Source organism: Mirounga angustirostris, unplaced genomic scaffold (assembly GCF_029215605.1).
Source record: "Mirounga angustirostris isolate CCGP_5_RB_7025 unplaced genomic scaffold, mMirAng1.0.hap1 SCAF_4, whole genome shotgun sequence".
Taxonomy (NCBI): Eukaryota; Metazoa; Chordata; class Mammalia; order Carnivora; family Phocidae; genus Mirounga; species Mirounga angustirostris.
Window position 1 is genome coordinate 173,457,167 of NW_026991712.1, and position 18,408 is coordinate 173,475,574.

At 52.0% G+C, this 18,408-nt stretch overlaps 1 protein-coding gene across 2 annotated transcripts in view; it reads right to left on the reverse strand.

Annotated features, from left to right (window-relative positions):
• The window catches only part of EPHB2 (EPH receptor B2), a 184,806-nt gene that overhangs the window by 69,948 nt on the left and 96,450 nt on the right, over positions 1–18,408 (reverse strand). The window lies entirely within an intron of this gene.

An 18,408-nucleotide genomic window follows, 5' to 3' on the forward strand; every position in this document is an offset into this window, starting at 1 on the left:
GGACTGCCTCAAAACTAACCACGCTCCAACCTAAGCTAGGCCTCTATTCCTGTTCTTTATGTCATCCCTAATCCTGGCAAGGCAAAAGGTATTATCGACATCGGGGGTCGACAAACTATGGCCCTCTGGCCAAGTTCGGCCTGCCACCTGTTTTTGAAGATAAAATTTACTGGAGCCCAGCCATGCCCACTTGGTTATGTATTGTCTATGGATGCTTTTCTGCTACAATGGCAGCATCTGGTTATATATGAACTCTCTGGAGCTTTACAGTTTGCTGACGGTGAATCTGCGTTTTTCACAGGAAGAAAGTAAGACTCAGCTAGGGCATTTCACTGACCAAGGTCAGGGACCAGGTAAGTGTTTAGTTAGCTGAATACCTGGCCACACACGCACCTCTTGGGTGTCTTTGTTGGTGTGAACTGCAAGCCTGCCCCCATTCTTGTCACTCTCTGCCCGTGCGTGCTTCTGCACCTGGGGGAAGGCCGGTGGGTCTGTGCCAATGTGTCAGGAATAAATGTGCAGCATTTATAGGGTGGGTTCAAGGTTCTTATATGCAGGTCATTCGAGTCTAATAATCTGTGTCTACTTAGTCACTTTCTGAGAAAGCTATGCTACAATATCTTACTAAGAATGTGAACTTGACAATTTCTTCTTGCAAGTATATCACTTTGAGTATTTTTCTTTTTTAAAGATTTTACTTATTTGACAGAGAGAGAGAGAACAAACAGGGGAAGCGGCAGGCAGAGGGAGAGGGAGAAGCAGTTCCCTGCTCAGGCTCCTTGAGTGTTTTTAAAAAACTTTTGAGGGGCGCCTGGGTGGCTCAGTCGGTTAAGTGTCTGCCTTCAGCTCAGGTCATGATCTTGGGGTCCTGGGATCGATCCCGTGTTGGACTCTCTGCTCAGTGTAGAGCCTGCTTCTCCCTCTCCCTCTGCCCATCACCCCCCGTTCATGCTGTCTCTCTCTCTCTCAAATAAATAAATAAAATCTTAAAAAAAAAAGCTTTAAAAACTGTTTTGAAACTATGCTGAGAGTGCATGCAACGTCAGGATTATTATACCTTCCTGGTGAATTACTCATTTTGTCATTAGTAATGACCCTCTCTGTCCCCAATAATGCTTCTTGTCTTAGTCATTTTATTCCCTGACATTTATCTCGCTACCACTTTTATTACAGAGAACATTTTCTGATACATCATTTTATATCCCTTTCTTATACCCTTTGCACATTATTATCTTTTAGCTGTGTCTCTTGTAAACAGAGATGGAATTTTTCTCCACCTAAACTAAGAATCTCTGTTTTTAAACAATTGAGTTTAATCCATTTCTATTTATTGTGGTGTTAATAGACAGTTGACCCTTGAACAACACAGGTTTGAACTATGTGGGGCCACTTATATGTGGATTTTTTAAAGATAAATACAGTACAGTACTGTGCATGTGTTTTCTCTCCCTTATAATTTTCTTAATAATATTTTCTTTTCTCTGGTTTACTTTACTGTAAGAATACAGTATAGAATACAGATAACATAAAAATATGTGTTCATCGACTATTTATGTTATTGGTGAGACTTCTGGTCAATAGCAGGCTATTATTAGTACTTAAGTTTTGGGAGAGTCAAAAGTGATACACAGATTTTTGACTGTGTGTGTCGGGGGACAGGGTCGGTGCTCCTAACCCTGGCATTGTTCAAGGGTCAGCTGTATTTGACCTTATTTGTACTATCTTATGTGTTTTATTTATCGTCAATTTAAAACTTTTTTCTCCTTTCTTGCCTTCTGTGGCATGAATTTTCTTTATGTTTTTTAATTTCCTCTGCTGGTTCAGAAGTTTTATATTCTAGTCTTTTATGGCCGTCCTTACATTTTTAACATGCATATTTATCTCAACCAAGCCAAAAGTTACTTGATGTCCCCATCTACTTCCCAAACAATCCTAGCATGTTTTAATTCCAGTCTTATTCCTCCTATCTTTCATTTTATGGCTGTATTTTTGTTCCACCTATTACTTAAAAAAAAAAAATCCCCTAAATTAAAAAAAAAAAAGTCACCCAAGGATTTTCCTGTCTTCCAAGCTTTTGTCAAGATCATCTCCAGTGTTGTGTGTTTGTATGTGTGTGGGGAGGTGGGGGCATCCAAGTCAGCTCAATCTGCCACATTCCAGAAAGTTCGCCCTTTATCTGTGTACGTGTGTACTCATCAGCCCCCATGTGTATAACTATGTATATGCAGGACTGAATGCTTACATGTGACTCTATGTAGACCTGCATGTCCCTCTGTATGGGAGCAGCTGCCGTCATTAACAAAATATTCATCATGGCCCCTCCCCTTCTATAAAAAGCATGGGCTGGGCTCTCAGGGTCTTAGATGGGGGTACCTAACAATTGTGACAATGTCTGATAAATGCTTTAAAAGAAGAAGTCTGGAAGGCTATAAGAGAGGAGGAGAACTTAACCAGGCTGTGTGGTCAAGGAAGCCTTCCTGGAAGAAGAGGCACCTGACCTCACTCCTGAGAGGAACAGACTGAAGAAGAGAGGCCTGGTGGAGGTGGCCCACTCTATGACCATCACTGAGTTGCATCCCTGCCCAAGGGTTAGAGACCATGTGGGGCGCCTTGGTGGCTCAGTCGGTTGAGCGTCAGACTCTTGATTTTGGCTCAGGTCATGATCTCAGGGTCCTGGGATCAAGCCCCAGTTGGGCTTCCCACTCAGCGGGAGTCTGCTTGTCTCCCTCTCCCTCTGCTCCTTCCCCCCACTCACACGCTCTGTCTCTCTCTCTCAAATAAATTAAAAAAAAAAAAATCCTTGCATTACTTGAAGAAATATTGTGACGCCAACAAGAAAATGGATGTGAATGTGCCAGACAAGCTGAGAAGGGCTATATTGGGGTCACAATGTTAAAATCACAGCAATGGTAACAGCCACCATTTCTTGAGTACCTACTACGTGTCTGGCACAGTGTTACTTCTGCGTAGCCTGAAGAGGTGACCCTGGTTTGCCCTTCCTACTAAGGAAGTACCTAAAGATCAGAGAGTTGATGTGACTTATCCAAGGCCACACAGGAGACGGGGCAGGCACGGTGACTCGGGGCTCTGTGCTCTAATGGCCCTCCCCCCACTGCTGCACCGTAGCCTGGATTCTCTTATCCCTAATTTCTGGCTCTCCAACCCTCTCCCCACTCTCTGCTCAAAGAGCCAGGGGCCTCCAAGGTCCTCCCGGACTGCAAGAGAAGAAACTGATGCTATTGGCTGCTTTATTCAAGGCCTGGGGAAGCCCAATTCTTCCCCTCCCCAGCCCCCCTCCCTCCCGGGGCTCCCTCTGCAGGTTTATGTGGGGCAGAGAATCAGGTTAATGGAATCCTGGCTGCCTCTGGCTAGGCGGGGGTGGTGGTGCAAATAGCCCCCCTCTGGAACCCATCATGGTCAGCCCTCGGTCTCCAGCCCAGACTAACCCAGCTCCCTTGAAGAGCCCAGGGGCTGGTGTCAACATTCCACACCTTCCCGAGGAAGCCCACATCAGCCTCTCCCAAAGGCCTCCCAAAGGCCTAGCAGGTTGCCTGGCACATAGTAGAAACTCAATGACGATTTGTTGGATAGATAAATGTTACTATTCTAAAGAGCATGCAAAGTGCCTACAGCTGTTTTGGTGCAAAATACTGCCATTTAGGAGGGGTGGGGTCAGCAGAGGACAGTCATTCAAACAGTTTTGTGTTCCTAACTAGTGCTCACTTACCCGACCATAATGTCTCCCAGAGCCTGAACACCTAACCATGTGCAAGACACTCTTCGAGGTGCTTTACAAAAACCGAGGGACAGAATGGAGAGGCTGCTGATCTGGACCTGTACAGGCCCGGTCAGGGCCTGCTGAGCTCATCCAGGGAGCTCTGGGGTTTATTGCTTGTCTTGTCATCCCTGGTTCGGATTTGGGGCTTCACACCACCCCTCTTCACTCACCTAGCTCCCCAGCTCTGGGCAACCAAATGATGGGCCATTCTGCCTCTGAGATATCTGCTACCGTTTTCCGGTTGCTGTTTGCCAACCTGTAAAATGGGGTGGTTGGACTAAATGTTTACTGTGGATTCTAGGACTACCGGTGTAAAGGGAACACACAGGAATTGCAAGCCTACTGGGGCCAAGCATCCATTCCCTCCTAGCAGCCCTGTGGGGGAAGTTCGACCATCAGCCCTCAGTCGGGGAAACTGAGGCTTGGGAAGGTAATGTACCTAGCTCAACTTACTCAGCCATGTGAGGCCAGTCTGGGATTTGAGTGCAGAGTTGTCTGGCCCTTTTCCTGGTGTGCATGGTCTCCTGCTCTGAGAAAACGACCACAGAGACTGCCAAGAACTGGAAGAAATCGTGCGGTCCCCGAGTGGGACCTGTTCAATGCCTGAGCACCTCCCCTTGCCCCTCAGAGCATGGTGTCTGCTTCCGGCCTCCGTGGACAAAAGCTACATTGCCAGCACCCCTTAGCACAGCCCTGGAATTCCCGCGAAAGCCCCTTCTCTGTGTTTTTGGAGCCCAGCCCAGGGTTGGCCCACCAGCCCTGGGAAGGAATCGGTAGTTTCTCATTTCGGAAGGAAGGAAAAGCAAACCGTACACTCTAGTCCTCCTTCCCGCCAGTCAGACTCAAGCACTGTCATGAACCTGTGTAGCAATTTACCCTTTACAAATCCCAACCTCCTTAGCCTGGCACTCCAAGCCTCCACCCAGTGCTCAGCCTACTTCTCCTGCCCCATTTCCATCATCATTTGGCACCTTTCACACTGCCTGAGCAAAAGCTCCCTGATGATTCTTGAACACATCCCACACACAGCTGTCTCTGGGCCTTTGCTCCTTCTGTTTCCCCTGCTTGGAATGCCCTCCTCACCATCCCTATATATCCAGATTCTGCCTACTTCTAAGACTTAGCCCCTCCACCAGGAAGGCCTCCATGATGCTCTGGCCGTTTCTCCCGCCTCGGACCCCACTGCACTTTCTCTGTTTTCCCAAACAGCCCCCACCACGCTGTTTCTTAGGGCAAGGGGCTATTTTGATTCATATTCATCTCCCCAGTGCCCAGAACAGGGCTTGGCCCTCAGAAAGTTATCTGAAAACAGTGAATGAATGAATGAATGAATGAATGAATGGCTGAATGAACAATGAGGGAAGGGTGTTGGGGGAAGATCAACATGGTCATCTGCATACCAGACGGGAAGGTGAGGGTCGGGGCGGGTGGGGGAAGGCCTTTGGGAATCACGCACCCACGGCCCCTCACACCCTGGCTAGGAATCTGGGTGGGGCCTGCAGAGCCGACCCCATGAGGCCTCGGGCTTCCTGCCCACACACTGGAGGCTGACTGAGCAGGCCCCTAAGACTCAAGTTAACAAAAGGAGAAACACCATCCCATGCTTCCCCGCTCTGGGTATATGTTGGGGGCTGTGAGGGGCCAAGCACAGGCTCAGGCAACTGCTCCCACCTTCCCAGCCAAGACTCCAGCCTCCCGGCCCCGCCCTGTGGTCTTGGAGTTGCCCCTTCATGGCTGCTGTCAGAAGTGATGAGTTAGTGGGTGTCCCGTGCTTTGCACAATACATGTAAGAGGTTCTCCCTGCTCTCACATTCCCTAATGCTTGACTGTGACATTATAGCACCTGGAGATTGAAGTATTCTGCACTTCTCCACTATGACATTCTACTCCGGTAGCACTCTAGAATTCCTAAGACTACAAGCGAATGTTCTGTGTGTATGTGCGTGTTTACTGTAACAGGCCACAGTTCCACGGCTGTAACATTCTAAAATTCCTGCTTGTAAAGCTAGATTTTTAATATTCTACACCTGTAAAGTTCTATAATTCTATGATTATGACCTTTTATACCTGCAATGTTCTAAAACTTTTGCTTCTTAGTCTTTTATGTGCTTAATTAGTCTTCTTAGCTCTTCTATGATTACATGATTGTAACATTTTATAATGCCATGATTATAACCTTTCCAGGCCTGTAACATTCTAAAATTCTTGCTTGCCTGTGATTTTAATGCTGCACAATTCTGTGGCCATAACGGGCAGCGACTGTAACATCCTGGGAGCTTGGGATCTTGGGGCGCCTGACCTCTGACATTCCCCGACCTCCAGCCCCTGGCTGTTTGCACTTCCAGCAGGACTCACAGTTCCTCTGAAAGGTCTCCGGCTTTCTTCCAGAGTCTGGGCCCTCGGGCCTCTTCCTGCCAGAACGAGGATCAGGCGAACTCAGTGTTCATCAGTGCAGATGTGAGAGCCCTCAGGAGCTCCTGGGGTGGGCTGGGCAGGGATTGGGGGCTTCTGGAGGAGGCCTGGATGCCTTGGCTGGTTTCTGCCTCGATTGTTGGGAGGGTCTTAGAGCAGCCCAGGCCCTGCTGGTATGTCCCACCAGGGTCCACGAACACGCGTGTGTACCCCCAGAAGCCCCAAGTCAGAAAAAGCCAAACTACCATGCAGTGCCCCCAATACCTGTGGAGCTGAGACCCTGGCGGCGTTTCCACTCCAGGTACCGAAATGAGATGGAAACAGCCCTGACCCCCTAGGGGCTGGCTCAGCCTAGACAGAACCGAGCAGGTGTGGCTGACCCCCTCCAGGGACAGAGGGGACGCAGCACAATAGAGACTAGAGTTCTCTGCCCCGCAGCTCCTGTTTTGAAATGTTTGCCTTTGCCTGGCAGCCATCGGAAGTGGCCTCCTTCTTCTCCCGAGCTGTTGTGTGTGTGTGTGTGTGTGTGTGCGTGCGCGTGCGCATGTCTGTAACTCTGGTCCATCTCTGTGGGTGTCTCTGTGCATGTCCCTGGTATGTGGGTCTCATGCTAAAGCCCCACAGGCCAAGGCCAAGGGTCTGGTCACCTTTGGGCTGGTAATTCCTGCAGTAGTCGCCTGGGCCCTGGCCCAGCAGTCTCCTGGTGAGTGAGAGAGGGAAACACAGGTCTCACACAGGCCCAGCCCCTGCACTGAGAGCTGGGCTTTGCACTCCACACTGGGTCTGTGTGAAGCACCCGCCCCCAGACGTGGGGCTCCCGGGGCGCTGGCTTGGGGCTCTCGTGCTTCCTCCCTGCCATCACCGGCTGGTTTCATTGAGCACTTACCATGTCCCAGACACTTTCCGTGGATTTCCTCAGTTAAGTCCTCTCAGAGACCCCAGGAGGTAAGTGCTATCATTACCCATTTTCCAGATGAGAAAAGAGAGACTTCAAGAGATGCGGCCCAAAGTTGCCAGTGAACTGGGGGAGAACCGCAGTTGAGCCCCAGGCCTGATGCCATCCGTGACCGACATGCTATTGGCCAAGCTGGTGGCCACTGGCCCCTCTCCTGAGAATCTGGCTCCCAGAGCATGTCTGTCCACCAGGCTGGGGGTGAGGGATACGTCTCTTCCACCTGTTCTGCAGCCTCCCTGCTGTGAGCCAGGCACCGGGCGGGGTGGGGAAGGCTGTCGGGAGGGAGTAGGGGACACAGAGATGTGAGCAGTTCAGTTCCTGGATGTGAAAACGGACGACACAAGGTGAGACAGGGGTCCGGGGAGCAACACATGTTCCCGGGGCTCCGAGGTCTGACTGACAGATTCGTCTGGGGAAACCAGGGAGCGCTCTCTGGAGGTGGCGTGGTCTGAACTAGACCTGGGGAAATGTGCAGGGTTGCCATGGAGCAGGGCACAGGAGGAGAGAAAGGCAAGTTTTCTTCTCCTTTCATAGGAGTTTTGTGCACCAGTGTGTATGTGGGGGGTGGTGCGGGAGTTCTGAATTCCACACTAATTTACTGAGAATTTCAGGAAAAACTGGTTTGGCTCCAGTGGCCAGAAAACAAAGATCAACTGGAGGTCAAAGACAGGGGGAGGGGGCTTGTGGGGCATCCAGAGAGAGAATTCACCTCAATTCACAAACCCTGCCTGGGTTCAGACCTGTGTCAGGCTGTGGGGACGCCGAGACGGGCCAGAAATAGATTCGGTGTTGGAAGAGCTCGCTGTCCTGAGGGAAGGTGGGTCTGACAGCATTTCTCAGAGCCGGACAAGGCTCAGGCCCTTCGGAAAGGGAAATGTTCTTTTGTGGACCTTGGAGACTATCTCTCCAGACCTCAGATGCCAGGCTGGGAAACAAGGATGTGTGAGACCATTGCGAAATTAGTGCTACTTTACAAGTGGTCAGAGCAAAACAAAAATTTTTTGGATCAGCATTAAAATCTAAACACAAATGTTAAATTCTCTCACAATTCCTAGACCCCTGAGAATACATGTGCCCCGCTCCCCCCACCCCGATCCTGGACTCTGCAGACTGAGTCTGAGAAAGCGTGAGATACAACCTCGGAGCTGGTGCCACACAGAAACTATTCTCAGAGAACATATTCGTGAAGCCCAAGGCCATGGGGAGAGGGAGGTGCACCCTGCCTTTTCTAAAGAGCATGCACTTTACATATATTAGCTTGCTGCTTCTGGAAGTCTTGCTGAGCCGACTCAGCCTCTGCAAGACTTCACTGCCTTGAGTAAGACAGCAGCCCCATCGCAGGCTTCTCTTGTCTCCTCATTCCACTTCACTCACCCCCTGCCGGCGGCCAGTCTCCTGATGGCGCCACACTCCCGCTCAAAATCCTGCCATGGCTCCCTAGTACCCTCAAGGTTACAGCTAAACTCCTTAGTAGGCATACCTGCCTCAGAGAGGGCCTCCTCACGCCTCGAGCCTGGGCCCCCACTCCCTGCCCTGCACTCATAGCTCCCAGCTAAGACAAGGTGGATGAGGGGTCCCGACTCAGCTTCTCACTCCTCCTCACATCTTCTGCCACTTGCCAACCTCCCTTCAGACGATCCTCATTTGTCTAAGTACCTTGGCAGGTGCTTCTCTGGCTCCCATCATGGGGCAGGCACGTTGATTTGTTTCCCACCTGCAGCAGGACCTTGTAACGAAGGCAGCCACATCCTCCCTGGTAGTGCCTACTTTGCAAGGCAAAGTTCAGAAGCCTCACCTGACCCCCAGGCTGGCCCTAGCACCCAGTTCCCTCCTAGACCTCCTGCTCCAGATTTGGGTTCTCTGAGCCAGCCGCACAGCAATTCCCCAGGCCTGGGCAGAGCACGGCGGGGCTCAGTGCATCTTATTCTCCCCTCTCCTGCCTCTTCTGGCTTACGGATGTGAGCGGGGCAGAAGCCCAGAGAGATTGTGAGATTTGGAGTTGTAGCAGAGCTGGGATAGGGACCTGGGCGTCCTGACTCCTGCTCAGGGGCTCCCCTCACCTGATGCAGGCTCCCTCTAAGGCCTCTCCATTCCTGCTGAAGGGTGGCTCTGCCTGGACCGTGAGGGAGTTGGGTGTGCAGCTCACCCCTGAAAAACTGCATCCTTGGTGGGAGCAGGGTGCAACACCTAGATATCAGCTCAATTTCACAGGGGCTCAGAGAGGTCAGGTGCTTTTCTTAAGGCCACACCTAAAAAGTACCAGCACTAAAATATGAATCCTGGTCTTTTGGGAACACAGAGCCCGTGTCCAGAAAGTGTGGTCAGTTTATGGAGCCTGCTTGAGACCGAGACATGGTCACAGGCTGTGCTCCTGACTTACGAATGTTCTGGAAGCCACTGGTGACCTGCGAACACTCCCTTGAGATGGGGAGGAAAGTGTCCAGTCCCCAAGTTCTCTGCCCTCAGGGCCAAGGAGGAGCCAGGCTCTCTGTGACCAGCTTAGCCCAACCCTGGGCTGCCTGGCAATGCCCCCTGGGAACGTGGCTTTGGCCAGTCCACCCTGCCCTGGCCAGGGGAGCCCTGGGACAGAATGCTCACCGGGCTGCCGTCCTGGGCAGGAGCTGAAAATTAAATTAAAACCACGACAGGGACAGTTAATTAAAGCAGATTAGCGCGAGACTAATTAGGGACACTGACACTGGAACTATCGCACTCCAAGATGTTAATTAGCTGTTCATTAATGTCAGCTCCCCGTTCAAGAGAGAAATATGAACAGCCCTTCTCCGGGGCTTCATTCCGGAGCTGAGTAAACGGGCGGCTGCCCATTGGCAGCCTGAGCCCCAACCCATGCTCCCTCCCTCCCTCTGGCCCTGGTGTCTGCTCACTCCCTTTGTCTGCCTCCTACATCAGCTTGAGTATTGACATTGCCAGAGACCCTGGGCTCACGGGAAGGAAGAGCTCAGCTGGGGCCCAACACACCGAGGCTTTAGAAGCAAGGTGGCTTATCTGTTTTGTAAACCAACCTTGAGCACAGGGAACCCCCTGTCCCTGCCTTATCACTCTTTGGTCTGGGTCAGGAGAGGCCATTTGCTCTTCCTCCCTCCCACTCTCCACCCCCTTCCTTCCTTCTATACATCCATCCATGCTTTAGTCCCTTCACCCAAATGTCCTTTACCTCCCATACACACAAATGCACACACGCATTCTGTGTACAATTTCCATCCAACTATCCATCAGTTCATCTATTCGAACATCCCATAATCCCCTATATGCACACATCAAAATTTGGTTACAATTTCCATCCGTCCATCTGTCTACCATCCATCCACCCCTTCTTCCTTCCATCCATCCAGCCATCCTTCTACCCATCCATGCACAAATCCATCTGTGAGCCACTGAGTCACGTATTCATCCTTTTCACCCATCCACTGATCCTTTCATCGAAAACCCACCTACTTATCAACGCACCCCCAAATATCTATCCTTCTCTCTGCTGATCCATTCATCTAGACATTCACCCATCCACTCCTCTGTGAACCCATTTACCAGCCAACCTTCCATCCACAGATCCACATAGCAGGCGGACCACCCCCCTCGCCACTCATCTAAACACAGACGCCTCTATCCGCCTACCTTGAGAGCTTGTTTGGAGGTTCTAGCAGGGGAGCGCAGCTACTCGTATACCCTTGACCGAAGAACGGTCCTCCTCTATCGGGGAAGGTCGTCCTCTTCGACCGAGCGCGCAGCTTCGGGAGAGACGCACATGGAGCGGTGAGGGAGGAAGGGGACACCCGCCTAGCCAGCCAGATCAGCCGAATCAACCCTGACGATCAATGGGGTGACAGATGTCGCAGCCAGATCGCCCTCACATCCTCTATCCGCCTACCAAATCACCCACCCATCCACTCCTCTCATACATGTCCACTGAACACTGACTGTGTGCCAGGCCCTCTGCTATGTAGTAGGGCAAGAGAAGGAATACAGAAATGAGCAAGAGCTGAGACAGTGGGATCCCTACTCTCATCTCCACTTTACAGATGAGGAAACCAAGACAGAAAGAGGCCATCCATCAAATGACTCATGCAACTGGTAATTACTGCCTATTACACACCACTGGAGGACACAGTGACAGACCTGGTTCCTAACTGCAGGAGCACACAGCTTAGAGCAGTGATTCTCCAGAGAACACGGTGTGGGCTGCTCCCCCAAGTGCCCGTAAGCACACACAGAAAACATTCTGTGGACAATTCTAGTGAGTCTGCAAACCTCCCAAAAGCCCATCCACTCTGCTCAGGTCAAGATCCACGGTGCTGGTTGGGGAGACACACAAGTAAATACAACGTCAAACCCCGAGTTCTGCACATTATATGGCTGACCCTTGAATAAGGAGGTTAGAGCCTCCGACGCCTGCACAGTCAAAAATCCATGTATAACTTTGGACTCCCCCCAAACTACTAACAGCCTACTGTTGACCGGAAGCCTTACTAATAACAGAGAGAGTCGTCAAAGTCTTCCTGGTGGAGGTGATGCCCACGTTGAGCTGGGAAAGCTGAGTGGAGGCTAGCCCAAGTCCATTTGCATGTTCTGTGCGCATGCCAAGCATAGAGGAGTGAGGCTGGGGAGGGTGCTGTCTGGGACTGGTGGGGATGCTGGCAGGGCTGTGACCGACCCCGCTGTGCGCAGGGATGTGGCCGAGTTAAGACCTGAACCTGCCTCTGGCCCCACTCTTGCTGTTTCTCTGGGACTGGCCGGGGTACATAGGGGGCTCAGGGGGGACTTTCGGCTTGGGGATGGGCCCTGACTGCTGCCAGACGGTCTCTCAGAGACCCCCGGGGCCTGCTGTCCTCTGCCAGGCAGAGGGAGCTCTGTTCCAGGCATGAACCTCAGCCATGAGGCTCTGGGGGCACATCCGCCCTCATCCTGACCTCCGTCTGAGGGTAGGGATTGGGAAGCAGGGGTGGGAGTCTCTGTGGGCACTGGGCCTGGAACGGTGCTGGAACCAGCTGAGAGTGGGCCATGGCAGGCACTCTGGGAGTCAGTCCAAGCTCTGGCCCAGAGGCCAGGGCATGTCCTACTCAGGGATGGTCCCTCCAGGGCCAATTCAGCCTTCCCTTCACTCTTGCCTGCTCCAGCCTCACTCTGATGGCAGGCACCTGGCTCCAGATCAATAACCTATCAGGTCAAGGTCATGACACCAGTTGACTATTGAAGGCAATTAGATCTTCCCAAAGAAGCAGGAACTTAGGAGACAGAAAGACCCAGGTTCAAATCATACCTCTGCCATTTAGGGCAGACATAACTTCAAGAGTCACCTTACTGTTCTGAGCCTCAGCCTTGAAAGAGGGATGATGAGGATATTGCCACCCTGGCATTCTTTTCCCATCTTGATTTTTAATTTGTTTTTGGCATTTATTTTTGCTTGGTAGGCCTCTTTCCATCCCTTCACTTTTGATCCTTCACCATTTTGCTTTAGATGTGTCTTTCAAAAAGGACATGGAGCTGGATTTATTCTATTTTTAGCTCTATAGAAGAGTCACTGTCTATTATTGGGAGATATAACCTATTCACATTTATTGCAGCACTGTATTGGTGACTAGTAAATGCCTGACAAAGGTTATTCTTTCCTCTCAGCATCATCCAAGGGACATCATCCCTTATCCACTGCCCCTCCCCCAAGTACTGCCTCTGGAGCCTCATATACTGACACTAGGGTTATATTTGCTAAGCAAAAACTACCGCTAGCTTCTGAGTATCTCATAAGCTGACTGTCAGAGCAGGAAAGATCTTCAAGATCTGCAGACCAGAATACCAAGGGCCAAGGTCAGCCATCATTATTATAGATGTTGGGAACAGAATATAATTCTCTGTTACTCAGTCTGGGGGTTAAAAGAAGCCCCAAAGTGCCACTGACCAAAGGCCCTGGACAGGGAGAGGGGAAAAGGGGAAAATGAGAGGACTAATCCAAGAACCAGAAGAAAGGTCCCAGAATATTGGAAAGATGGAGGGTGTTGTGCTAAGAGCTTGGGTTTTGTTACTAAGATAGGTTTCTGAATTTGGCTCTGCCCCAATTTTCTGCTCAATCCTGGGCAAGTCACATCCCCTCTCTGGGCTTAGACTCCTCTTCTGGGCTATCAGGAAGTTGGGTTTAGTGACTCTCCAGACTGTACTATAAAATTCTGCTTATACATCTAGAGGGGCAGTTAGAGTGATGCTAATGGATTTCACTAATGATTGTCCCAAATCTGATCTCTCCTTCCTTAGTAACAGTGCCTGATTTTTAGCTGGGCACATGGTTTCCCGGAATCAAGCTTACATTTCCTACCTGTGTTGCACGTGGGCATGGTCATATGATTTAGTGCTGGCCAGTGAGATGTTACAAAATGGTAGGTGCAATTTCTGGGCAGTGTCCCTCAAAGAAACATATGTGTCTGTCATTAACCCTCTCTTCTTTCTTGCAGGCTGGGATATGGATGTGATGGCTAGAGCTCTAGCAGCCAACTCAGACCATGAGACCAAGACAGAGGGAGCATGGGACCTTGATGATGGTGGAGTTGTCATCCAGCCTTGAACTACTTACCTGGGACTTCATTTAGTTCAGAGAGGAATAAATACCTATCTTGTTTAATTCACTATTATTTGGTTTTCTGTCGTTCACAATCCAAACTGAAACAGTTGGTTAAAAGCATATGTTGTGGATTCAAACAGACCTAGTTTGAATTCTAGTTCTAACACCAACACTCTCAGTTTGGTGTTAACACTTAACCTCTCAGTTTCTCTATCTGAAATGGTTATAACAATGCATATTTCTCAGGAGGATATGAACTACAGGTATAAAATTATTGGCATAGTCTCTGTTTCACAATTAAGGGCTCAGTAGGTAATAGCTGCTGTTGTTGTTGCCCATATTATTCTCATCAGCCAATCCCTTTCTTAGGAGCTCCATGAAAGCTGTGAATCCAGGAAGGGCCTATGGCGGGGTCACTCCCGGAGGAAGTGGGACATGAGGCTGTGCCTGTAAGTGCTGAATGGACGAGACATGGGCAGCGTGGGTATGACCAGCCCTGCTCTCGGCTTTTCTGGAGAGTAAAGTCATGCGATCACTCATCTTTTGGCCTAACTAGCCCTGAGGGGGTGGTTAGGATGCAGGGAGAAAAACCAAAGCTCCATTAAAAAAAAAAAAAACCAAAAAAACCCAATCAATTTGCAGCAATCCAAATAAAAGCCATTAGATGTGGCTTCCCCACTGGAGACACCCAGGGGCCTCTTCCCCACCAGGATCCCAGGAAATTGATTGGCAATTACTGACACTAATGGGGGCTGGAGAGGCCTGGTGACTTCCCCATCACTCTCTGGGGACAGCGATGACACGTGAAGATCTGTCAGGCTGAGTCCATCCTGCGGCGGTCGGGACCCCAGATCTGGCCAGAGACGGGGCAGCCAGCTGGGCTCGGGACCCCTTGGGACCCTCACCCCTTTACTTATTTATGGCTTCGTTTGACTCATAGTGAGTTAATGGCCCTACTGGGGCTGTGCAGATGGCAGGTCCTGCAACGGGAGGCTGGTAGGGGGACCGGGGAGGCCTGCCCTTCAACCTGGATCTGGGGTTGCATGAAGGAGGCCTCAGTCTTCACGGGAAGTCTGGGGCAGAAAGGGACAGAAAGGATCACCCGACAGGCCGAAAGAGAAGTTGTGAGAGGCGGTGCCTGGAGACGGAAAGAAAAGGCACACAGGGCCACGGAAAGAGGAGCATCACAGGAGACCACGCCGTGGACCTGCGGAGTGGGCAGAGCCCTGGGTGGTCTCCTAGTTCAGTGCCACCTTTTTACAGATCCTCGGCAGCGAAGGCACGGAGAGGGGAAGGCACTGGCCCCAGGTCTCAGAGCACAGCCCCGGAGGAGCTGGAACTAGAGCCTGACCGGCTGGTAGTGAGCAAGGAAGCGAGATTCACCCTGGTACAGGGCACCTGGGCTGGGGAGGCCATTCACACTCACTTATAAGGGCCATCTCGGAGCCTGGGGAGGGGTGTGTTCTGTCTTATGCGCAGGGAGACGTGTAAATAGACGATGAGAATGTGCAGGGACAGTGGCTGTGCTGGGGTGTGGGAGCTTAGCATGGCCCAGCCTTGGGGAGTGGTGGTTAAGGAAGGTTCCTGGAGGAGGTGATGTCCAAACTGACACCTGAGGGATAAGCGGGTATTAGACAAGAGGGGAGGAGGAGGGGGAGGAGAGAAGGGAATTCTAGGCCAAGAGAACAGCGGGTGTGTGCAAAGGCTCAGGGGTAAGCCCGAGCACATCTAGCGGCCCAGCGTGGTGGGAGGCAGAGGGGTGCTACGGGGAGAGGTGGGCGAGGGGGCTGGGGCTGTCTCCAGATGGTGACAGGCCTTCCCTGCGGCATGGGAAGGAGTGTGAGCTTTCCTCTGTGTGCAGTCAGGATGCGTTAGGTAGACGCTTTCCATTTTAGGAAGATGGTTCTGGAACTGCCAGAGGGGAGGTGGGGGGAGGCAGGAAGCAGTTAGAAGGCTGCTGCCCAAATCCAGGGGAAAGATGATCAGGCCTGGACCAGAGCAGGGACGCAGAGGGACCTGAAGGGGAGGTGGCTACTCCAATGTTCAGCAGGGGAATATGGACAGGATTTGGCACCTGACCGCATGGCAGGCATGGTGGTGAGGGAGGGCTGGAGGAGGACTCGGGTGGGACTGAGGGAGGCGGCAACGGGGGGCTGGCCAGGAGCACGGGGCTTGAGGGATAGAAGGGACCGGCACAATGACTCTGAAGGAGGAGGATCCATGTGGTCTGGGGAAACGTGAAAGGGAGGTGATAGACTGAGGCTCAGAGAGGTTAAGTGTCTTATCCAAGGTCACACAGCCAGGAGGGGCCCAGCCGGGTTTAACTCCAAAGCCTACAACATTTCCTACCACTTACAGAGAAGACTGAAGGGCCGGGCCCTTCCCACTCAGCAGCTCCACATTTTTTTTTTTTTTTTTTAAGATTTTATTTATTTATTTGACAGAGAGAGACAGTGAGAGAGGGAACACAAGCAGGGGGAGTAGGAGAAGAAGAAGCAGGCTTCTTGCCGAGCAGGGAGCCCGATGCAGGGCTCGATCCCAGGACCCCGGGATAGTGATCTGAGCCAAAGGCAGACGCTTAACGACTGAGCCACCCAGGCGCCCCAGCAGCTCCACATCTTGTGCCCTGACCACCTGTCCCCGCTCCCAGCCTAACCCCAGGAAGCTTAGGGCTGTGGTTTCTCCTGCCTCACCTGTGAGGTGTGGGGCTGGCAAAACCTCAGGCTGGCCCATTCTTGGCTACAGGCACGCCATCCTGTGGTAGATGGGCAGTGAGGCTGAGCTCACTGCGGTTTAAGGGTTTAGGCCCCGGAGAATTCATGCCAGCCACAGGCTCTGCCACGTCCAGAGTGACCTTGGGGGCCAAGTCTACCTTTAAGCTGCCTGCCGTGAGCTCTGGCAGAATAAGGCTGAGGATGGGCACCTGCTGGGTAGGTGCCTCTCTCAACCTGTCAGGGAGTACCTGGCCAAAGCACATTCCAAGCCCTGAAAATATAGCTTCGGAGGCTAAGCCCCAGTGCCCAGAGTCTAGAGAAGACTGGAGATGGGGCCCCAAGTGGGCATTCTGAGTGAGAAGGGGCCTGCTGGGGGTGTGTGTGGCCACAGAGCGCTCTGCATGACTAAAAAGGCAGAGTGCCCTCCCAGCAGCATGGGCTTTGGGTCAGGCAGGTGTAGTGGGATCCGGTTCTGACTGGGATACTTCCCAAGCTGTGTGACCCTGGGTGAGTCACTAAACCTTCTGTGTCACATTATATATCTGTAAAACAGGGATGATAGCAGTACCTGCCTCAGGGGGTGGTTGTGAGCATCCAAGGATTAACACAGGCTAAAAACAAGCTTAGCACGCTGGGTGGTACCGTAATATCGCTTGGGTCCGGGGATGATGATGATACCACAGGTGGTCACATCAAATCCACATCTTTCTGGTCTGGCCTGGGCTGACCCTGCGGAGGGAGCAGGCCTGGCTCTATTTATTCTTGGCCCATTCTCCCCCTTGGGGGCTGGCTGTGGCATCGAGCGAGGCTGCCCATCCTCCGTGGTATCGATCTTCCTGTCTCCCAGGAAGGCACGATGCATTTAGCGCATCAGTCAGCTCCGGCGGATCGTCCCGGCTGGGAGCCAGCCTGCCCATCTGCAGCTCTGCAAGTGGGTCAGGAAGTTGGAGGAAGTAAAACTTCTCAGACGGGCCCCGAGGATGGTCCAGGGCTCCAGGGGGTAGAAGTCCTCATCGGTGTCCCTATAGGAGCCTTGGACTACGGATCTGGTTTGGCACCCAACTCCCCAGGATGACCTTAGGCAAATCACTCAGCCACCACCGGCCTTGTCACTTCTGAGTTTATAAACCTCATTCCTATCCATCACCTCATTTGACCCTCACAATAACCCTGGGAGGTGAACAGAGCACGACTTACCATTCCCCCTTTATAGAGGGGGAACTGAGGCTCAGGAGGGCTCAGCCACTAGCTTGCCCAAGGTCACGCTGCAGGTAAGAGGCCTGGTCAGGCTTTGTGTCTGTCTGATTCCACGCCCAGGCCTACCCCACATGGGTGCTGTGGGGAGTTACCAAGCAGTAAGAATGTTAGCTGAGGAGGTGACAGACCCTGAGAGTGGACCGTACCTCTCTGCTCAGTGACACGAGAGAGGCAGTGGGGGCTGGTGGAGAAGGAGCTGAGGGGACCCAGGGGGGCCGTGGGGTGTGTGTGTGTGCATATGCATGTGCAGTGTGTGTCAGGGTGGAAACAGGCATTCTGGGCAGAGGGAATGGCATGACAAAGGCCTGGAGGAAGCTGAAGGCAAATCTGAGACATCAGGTACAGGTGGATGGGGATAGGGTCCTTGGGCCAATGACAACAACTGGAAGGAGGAACCCCAGGGATGGCAGTGAGGTATGGAGAGGCCAAAATGCAGGGGTAGGGCTGTGACCAGAGAGAGCCTTCCATGGTGACATGGGCAGGTATGAGCTTTCTGGTCAACCAGGGCCTTCAGCCTGGCTCACGGTCTCCCCTCTCCCTGCACACCCCCCCCCCCTCCCCGCCAATGACAGGACGCAGAAGGGCTGGGCCTCAGGGTCAGGAAGGCCTGGTTGAGGAGGGCTGGCAGTCCCATGACTGCAGGTCAGGCTTCCAGCCTGGGTAGGGACGGCCGAATCCACATCCAGAGGCAAGTGTTTACCCGGGAGGGGGCTGTGCTCTGACTAGT